General features: G+C 37.1%; 1 protein-coding gene across 1 annotated transcript in view; it reads right to left on the bottom strand.

Annotated features, from left to right (window-relative positions):
* The window catches only part of LOC115213082, a 10,138-nt gene extending 3,441 nt beyond the window's left edge, over positions 1 to 6,697 (bottom strand). Inside the window, exon 1 of the mRNA XM_036503909.1 lies at positions 6,677 to 6,697. The gene's annotated coding sequence lies outside the window, so the exon portion shown is untranslated. The remainder of the gene's footprint in view (positions 1 to 6,676) is intronic.
* Positions 6,698 to 8,770: the final 2,073 nt, after the last annotated feature.

The following is an 8,770-nucleotide window of genomic DNA, read 5'->3' as shown; positions in this document are numbered from 1 at the left end:
AATGCACCAATAATGTATAGCAGAAACAGATGTAAGTCTACAATGCACAAATAAAGAATGTGGAAAGCCCATTATTTACACCTTTTCTTGTATATCACTCTGTGAAAAAGACCATAATTTATAGGGAAATAAAACCTTAGATTCACAAAGTCGAATGGTGATGGACTTCGACTGATCTTGCATTGGGATTACCTGGAGTTCTATACAAATCAGAAAACCTTTTGTTAGCATGGCGTATTTGTATTAACAGAGAGATTAAGATGTATTTTGCCCAGATTGATAATCCCTTCATAATAACTCATAATGTGTGTGTGTGTGTGTGGTTGTGGGTACCTACACCCCCTCACCCCATACATAAAGTAGAAAACTATTGAATGTAGTTACATTAAAGCTGTAAATCTCAAAGAAGAATTGTCACATGATCCAAATATGCAAATTGTAAGGAGAGATTCTATGCTCAGTCATTAAGTGAATTAAACTAATCTCATTGATGTGAATTAACAATACTGTAATCTCCTTTATCTAGACTATGGTGACTATTTATAGCCACCACATCACATATTTATCGTCACCATTATTGAAGTTGGAAGTCTTCATCCCTTTTCTTCAAATTTTACTGACTCCAGTTTCATGCAAGCATCACCAAAATCCAAACAGGTCTTCTCAACTAACCCCTCCCCCCACCCCGACCCCACCCCTGCACAGAGTTTCTTTTTTTTTGTGTGATTAAATTCTATGAAAGGAAATGTATTTCTACCTCTTTCTCACTCTGAGTATTCTGTGATGTGATCCAAGACTTAGCTTGTTATTGCTAGAGAGAGGGGGGAAAGTGGAAGAAAGAGGAAGAGAGAAGAGGAAGAGAGAGAAAGAGGAAGAGAGGGCAAGAGGAAGAGAGAGAAAAGAGAAATAAACAGAGAGGGAGGACAGAAAGAATGAAACACAGAGAAAGAGGGGGAAAAAGACAGAGAAACAGAGGAAAGCAGAAAGAGAAAGGAGAGAGAGGGAGAGAAATAAAGAGTGAGAGGGCAAAAGGAGAGAGAAAGAGAGAGAGAATAAAAGAGAAATGATGGTAGAAGCAGTAATCCTTAAAGATTATAACTGTTATGTTGCTTTTCTTTGCTTTGTTATTTCTGCAAACTCCAAACAATCCAAGATGCAATAACTGTGGAATCTGTTGTTGCTGCTGTAGTCTAGGAATGGTCATTCTTACAGGAACTAAGTTGGCCTGGTTATTGACTTTGGTAGAAAGTTGGAGAACTTGAAATGGACTTGAATGGAATAAAATGGTGAAATCATAATAATCCACTTTTACATTCTCCAAAGATAAAACCACTGCTACTGCTGCTGTCTGTGATTTAAGGTTATCCCAAATAATCCAACACTCCACCCGTTGCTGGGTTAACTACACTGAGGGGCAAAAGAATCATCATCATCATCATTTAATGTTCCACGCTGACCTGGGTTGCAGTTTGACAGGATCCAATGGACCCAACAACTGCATCGAGCTTCAATATCAGCTTCATCATAGTTTATACAGCTGGATGCCCTTCTTCATGCCAACCAGTGCATACAAAGAGTGCTTTTTATATGGCACCAGCATTAGTGAGGTTGCCATGTAGCTTGCAAGACTATGAAACTAAAGGTGGGAGTGGGGTGGTTTTATGGGGGGATGAGGGGTTGAAGTAAGAGAGAAATGGTGGGAGCAGGACAGACTCTTGCAGAAGAGCTGCAAGATTACTCACATTTAGTAGGGGGTGAGGAGAAGGATGAGTAGAAGAGTCTCAGAGAGGACATCAACTCAATGCAAGGTCTAATGGTGGCCTTATAGAGAGGCAAAACAGTCTTGGGTGTCAGGAATTTACCTGCAATAGAACCAGGGCTGTGGCATTAAAACAAAAAACTTTGACTTCTGTACTATTGGCACCTCCGACTCCTCTTTATGTAATGAAGTGATTGTGGTCTACATATCTCAAAGCATATGCATAAATTTATACTTTGAGTGGGCCTATATGTTATAAGATAGTAGGAGTCGGATTCAGTATAGTTTTACTGACTCCGACTCCAGTTACCCCTTAATTGTTTCCGACTCCAGCTCCACAGCCCTGAACAAAACAGGTGACATCTACTGAGAATATTTATTATTCATTCATTACTTCAAAATACCTGCATCAGTTGTTAATTACCAAGACATTGCACCCTTTAAAACCTCCATGCTTCCTGAAATTCGCCAACACTACACCTGATATCCCCCACCCTCCATACACATGCACACATGTATATCATGACTCTTACACTGTTCACTTTCCTGACTTTTGTACATAATTCTATGTACTGAACATGCACCTTTGATGGGTTGTGGTGCACCTGAGCATTATACACAATAATTTCATAATTATCATTTCATTACATGAAAAGGAAGTTAAAATACTTAACCTTTTAGAAGGGCCCTTGTTACTTAGCTGTCATTTATACTCCATAAAATATGCATGGGGAGGAAGCTTTGTGCCAGTCAGGGAAATATGTAATAATGGTTTCAAATTCTGGCACAAGGCCAGTAATTTCAGGGGATTACATTGACCCCAGTGTATAACTGGTACTTATTTTATCGACCCCAAAAGGATGAAAGGCAACATCGACCTCAACAGAATTAGAACTCAGAATGTAAAGACTAACAAAATGCACTAAGCATTTCACCTAGCATGTAAACAATTCTGCCACACCACCATCTTAACTTATTTAAATAATGACATCTTTTTGATAATTAGGTCTAATTTGTTAATACTGATTGTTGTTAATTAATGTGAATAATGACTTTAAATGTAAATTATAATTTAACTCTTGACTGAAACACTTTTGGAAGATGTGAAGTGACTGATTATATGCCATGACTTGTCTAACACACAGCTCTGCATTTTGCCTGGCATGCTAAAGATTCTGCCAGCTTGCCGCCTTAGAAATAATAATAATAATTGCAATAATAATAATAATAATAATAATGATAATAATAATAATCTTTTCTACTCTAGGCACAAGCGGTTGGTGTTAAGAAGGGCATCCAGCCATAGAACCCATGCCACAAAAGACAGTTGGAGTTTGGACAGCTTCCTGCTAACTAGTTCCATATCAAACCGTCCAACCTATGCCAGCATGGAAAGCAGGCAGTAAACGATGATGATGATGATTATACGTGATGAAAAGAAAAACAAAAAAAAAAAATTAGAGAAATATATTTGCAATAACAATAAAAATAACGAAAAGCAGAGTTGTTTTTCAGTATAATGTTGGCAAATGTCCAACAGATGATTCTGCTCTTTAACAGATAGAAAATTCTTATAATAACGGTATCTCTGGAGAAAACACTTGCACAATATCACACACACACAGCTCACATATAAAGACCACACAAACACATAGAGACGATACCAAAGCTACACACACACACACGCAGACACAAATGGCAACAAATATCAAACAAAATAAACCCCAAAATAACAGAGAACGGAGAGAGAGAGAAAAAGAGTAACACTTATAGATTATAATTGATACATGTGTGTCTGTGTGTCCACGTGTGTACGTGTTTGTCTCCCTAATTTGCTTTTAGGTGACATTCATTGACAAACAGGGTTTCTTTATGATCCCCTAATTTAGTGCTTCAGTCAAACAGACACCAAAAGAATAAATATTCTTTTATTTTAAGGTTAAAGACAATAAGGCTGATTTCATCTAATAAAATCCACCGAGCCAATGCTCCAGCTTAGCCACGCTCTAATGACTAAAAAGGTTTCAAGAGTATCACTCTGCTAGAAGACATGATAAAACCCTGTCTGAAAGTAATTAGGATAATTAATCAGGATGGGTCACGTGACTTCCGCAGAAATGAAGTAGTTTCGTTCTCTTATATCACATGCTGGGTGTCTCCTAAGTTGTTCTTCAGCTACAGGTTAGCCCTTATTGCACACATGTATGATCTGAGTTATTCCATGCGTGCCCACCTCGCCTATCTTATATTTAACTCAACTATATGTTTTCTTCTCTCAAATAGATTCAACGTGGTGTGAGATTTGACTACTATTTCTAGCAAGCAGTGTGACCATGTAGAGGCTCGCTCGTTTGTTTGTTGTGCCAAAGTACATCTATCGTCATACCTACACAAGCCTGCCTTCCCTCCTGACTTTATTTCCTCATAACTCTCAGAAATCTTCTATAAATACGCTTTAAATGATGTCCATTCTGATTAAATCGGAATTTTTCCAAAGATGAGGAGAGGAGTTTCTGAAAATTCGTAAAAAGGTGGCTTTGTTTCCTCAAAACATTCAGAAAAATGGATATTTTTTTCTGAAATTTTCTCCAAATACTTTCCAGATTACGATTATAATGGAATTCTATATGATAAAAAAAAAGAAGGAAAAATGCTAGGCTCGCACACCTACATATTGCTACACCTCATATTTTTCCGAAATTTCAAGTTTCACTTTGTAATGTGTGTCAGTATGTATGCGTGCGAGTCCCCAGTTTTCTTTTCATATTAAATTCCGATACAATTGTAATCTACACCATCTAAAACGTATTTATAGAAAATTTCATTTAGAAATATCAATTTTCCGGATAGTTTAGAGAAAACAAAGCCGACTCCTATGTATTGTCCGAAACTCCTCTCCCCGCGCTCGGAAAAACTGTTTCACCAGAAATTCTGATATAATAATAATAATAATAATAATAATAATAATAAACATTGTGTACAGTGCTCAGGTGCACTACAACTCATCTAAAGTGCATATATAATCAGGTGTAGTTTCGACGGATTTCGGAAAGCATGAGGGCCTTAAAGGATGCAGTGTCATGGCAATCAACAACTGACGCAGGCAGTTTATTCCATGCTTCAGCAACTCTGAGCGTGAAGAAATATTTCCGAAAGTCATGGGAGCTGTGTTGTTTTCTGACTTTGTAGGCATGTCCACGTGTGTTAGACACATGGAGATCAAAAAGGTGTTCAGTGTTGTTATTGGTGAGGTGGTTGACAACTTTGTGGGTGTTTACCAAGTCCGTCGCCAGACGCCGGAGCTTCAGTGAATCCATGCCCAGGGATATAATCGAAATCTACACCATTTGAAGCATATTTCTAGAAAATTCCATTTTTCTAGAAAATATCCATTTTTCTGGAGGTTATGAAGAAACAAAATCGGGAGGGCACACTTGTGTAGGTATGCCCATCATCCTCGTTCATCACGGGGGTTTGGTTCCAAATCAGTGATAAATGAATCGACGATCAACGTGACTACATACGGGCGTTGTTTAGCCGCAGGTCAAACAAGATTAAGCAAAGCTGTGATCAAAAGGGTTCCAGCCATGACCATCCTGTCTTTTTAGGGATGTCACAACGTTGTTAGGTCGTAGTCAAGATATCCCATCCCAATGGAGTAGGGTTCTCCATGTGAAATCGAAACTGGTTTACCAAACTTGACCAAGGTAGAGTCCTCATGGTCAAGTTCCCCACACCCCAAGTTCAAACCAATTCCAGTCGAAGCAATTCTACAAATTCTACTCAAAATGTAATATTGAAGCATTCTAGCCACGGACACACCATCCTATTTCTGAACATAGTATAACAAAGAGTACATTATCCAATATGTACATGCTGTCTTTAAAACGTCAGTGTAGTTTAGAGGAGATTTGGCTGCTATTTCTAGTACATCAAACCACCATGTAGACACGACCTCGTCAGCTTGTGTTTGTGATAGAGGGTAGATGGGAAAGAGCTGCAAGCTGCTTAACTTAGATAATGATGCCACCCGAAAATAGTAGAACAGTACACACACGCGCGCGCACACACACACACACACCTGCCTGAGTAAACAACACTCACCCCCACCTCTCTTTCTCTCTCTCTCACATACACACACGGAACTAGCGAAGGGGGTGCGGTTGTCGATCGTAAAAAAAAAAAAAAAAAAAAAGGTTTGTGCCTTCTTAATGTGTTTTGCTGTTATTTCAGGAATTAAAAAACTATGTCAAAGAATTTAAGTAAATAACCAAACTTTTAGCTACACCTTTCTTATTTTTGGCATTTGCCCTTTAAATACCAGTTTTACACAATTAAATGTGTGTGTGTGTCCTGAATACTTTTTTGTAGCGTGCAGATTTTAGTTTATTATTTTATTTATTTATTTATTTATTTATTTTAGAAAGAAATGGTTACAGTGATTTCGAAGTTTCAAATTACCAGCTGTCGAAACTTCGAAGTTGCTGTCAACTTTGTAAACATTTATATAAGCATATCATTTATTATATGAAATCACAAAATAGCACAAAAAAATAAAAAGCCTTCAGGACATCGCAGCAGATTTTTGTTAATCAGAATATGACGGATATGAAAATAACATCGGAGATGTACTTGCATAGCAAGTGACCTGATCTGAGATCGTGTGCTGGAACGAAAACAATTGCAGCGTGGAAGGCGTTTATAAGCCATTTAAGAAACACACAAAATCCGTTAGATTCACTTCAACATTTAAATTTAATTTGTCAAAATATTTTCGTCGCTTTGAGACCTCGAACTGTTCACTAACAAAATTCCGCGCTGTAATGTTTCTAATCGACATTAAAATTAAATATAAACAAAATAAAACGGTGAATAAATATGCACACATAAATTTATGAATAAATTTGTATATATTACATTTGCAGGTTGCTTGCAAAACAAATATTGCATTTTATATCTTCTGGACGAAGTCGTAAGTTTCCGTATTATTTTCCGCAATGTGCATTATTTTAAATTTCATGCGTTTTGGTTTTGTTTTTCTTTTTAAAGGGTCATCACATCAGAAAAAGAAGATAAATGAATACAATAGCATCAACAAAACCCTTTTCGGTTAATGTTTACAACATGACCCGGAAACGAAATTCAGAAAAAAATAGTGCAATAGGTGTAAAAAAAAAATGCGTAGGAAATGAATATGAAAAAAAAAAAGGCGTGCAAAGTAACGGGAGGGTGGGGAGATGACCTCGGAAAATTCACAAGATCCGAATTTTTCCCTCGTAACTTTTAGGAAAATGGGGTTTTTTTTCAATGGAATTTTATAGAAATACCTTTCAAACGGCATACATTACGATTATAAAGAAATTTGTGGGGAAAATCCTTTCCAGGGGTATGGAGAGAGGACTTCGGAAAATTCACAAGATCCGAGTTTTTCCCTTGCAATTGTTAGTAAAATGTTTTGTTTTCTTTTAATTGAAATTTTGTTTAAATACCTTTCAATCAGCATACATTACGATTATAAAGTAATTTGTAGGGAAAATCTCCAGGTGGGGAGAGGACTTTCGGAAAATTCCCAAGATCCGAATTTTTCCTAATTATATTCCGAAATCACATTCATCTTTCTACAGATACCCTAGCATAGTACTACTATGCTACGTAGTGTTTATTTCTACCCACTTTCAATTTTTAATGTTTTGGCTTCAATTTTGTTTCATTTTATCTTTAATTATTTTTACGCTAACCCTTCCGTCGTTATTCTCATTCACTCGTTATTACTTTCTCTGTATATATATATATATTTCTTTACTACCCACAAGGGGCTAAACACAGAGGGGACAAACGGATTAAGTCGATTACATCGACCCCAGTGCGTAACTGGTACTTAATTTATCGACCCTGAAAGGATGAAAGGCAAAGTCGACCTCGGCGGAATTTGAACTCGGAACGTAACGACAGACGAAATACGGCTACGCATTTCGCCCGTGCTAGCGTTTCTGCCATATATATATATATATATATATATATATATATATATATATATATATATATAGAGAGAGAGAGAGAGAGAGAGAGATAGATACATACATGCATTATTTATATATATATATACATACATACATACAGCTATATACATCATTGAAAAAAAAACCATTTTCCTAAAAGATATGGAGGAAAAACTCGAATCTTGTGAATTTTCCGAAGTCCTCTCCCTGGAAAAGGTTTTACCCACAAATTTCTTTATAATCGTAATGTATGTCGCTTGAAAGGCATTTATATAAAATTTCATTGAAAAAAAACCCCATTTTCCTAAAAGTTACGAGGGAAAACTCGGATCTTGTGAATTTTCCGAGGTCCTCTGCCCACTCTCCCGTTGCTTTGCGCGCATTTTTTTTTTTCATATTCGTTTCCTACACCTTTTTTAACACTCATTGCACTATTTTTTCTTGATTTTCGTTTCTGGGTCAAGTTGTAAACATTAACCGAATTTTCTTTTTATCCAGATAACGTAAATGTTGCGTCATTTCCTTAAATTGTGAGGATAGTTGGGCGTTCCTTCGAAGATGGTATCAACAAAGGGAAAATGAGAATTGGTAATGTCCGTAATTTTTTACATTTCTTTAATGATATACATACATGCACATATACTTACATACGCAAACATACATGCACGTGGCTTTTAGTTTTATCATAGAGTAGAATAACTTTGGAGTCGCATCGACAGATTCCAGTAACAATCTGGAAAAACCAACAGCCTCTTTAGTTCGGTCAGACGATCAACTGCCGCCATCAAACACCACCACCATCAACTTTGAGTTACTCGTTAAGTGTAAAATATACTTTCAACTTGTTCGTCACACACAAGTAACCATCGTGTCCGGACCGCAACCTCCGCCACCGCTACGCCACTGTTAGGAGAGATTTTTGAGTTTGCAGATACTACTTCTCATCCCCTCTAAAACAACCTTCGTGTGTGTGTGTGTGTGTGTGTGTGTGTGTGTGTGTGTGTGTGAAGGC

The sequence above is a fragment of the Octopus sinensis genome, linkage group LG6 (genome assembly GCF_006345805.1).
Source record: "Octopus sinensis linkage group LG6, ASM634580v1, whole genome shotgun sequence".
Lineage (NCBI taxonomy): Eukaryota > Metazoa > Mollusca > Cephalopoda > Octopoda > Octopodidae > Octopus > Octopus sinensis.
The sequence above is the reverse complement of the archived record's forward strand: the minus strand, read 5'-3'. Positions and strand labels throughout refer to the sequence as shown.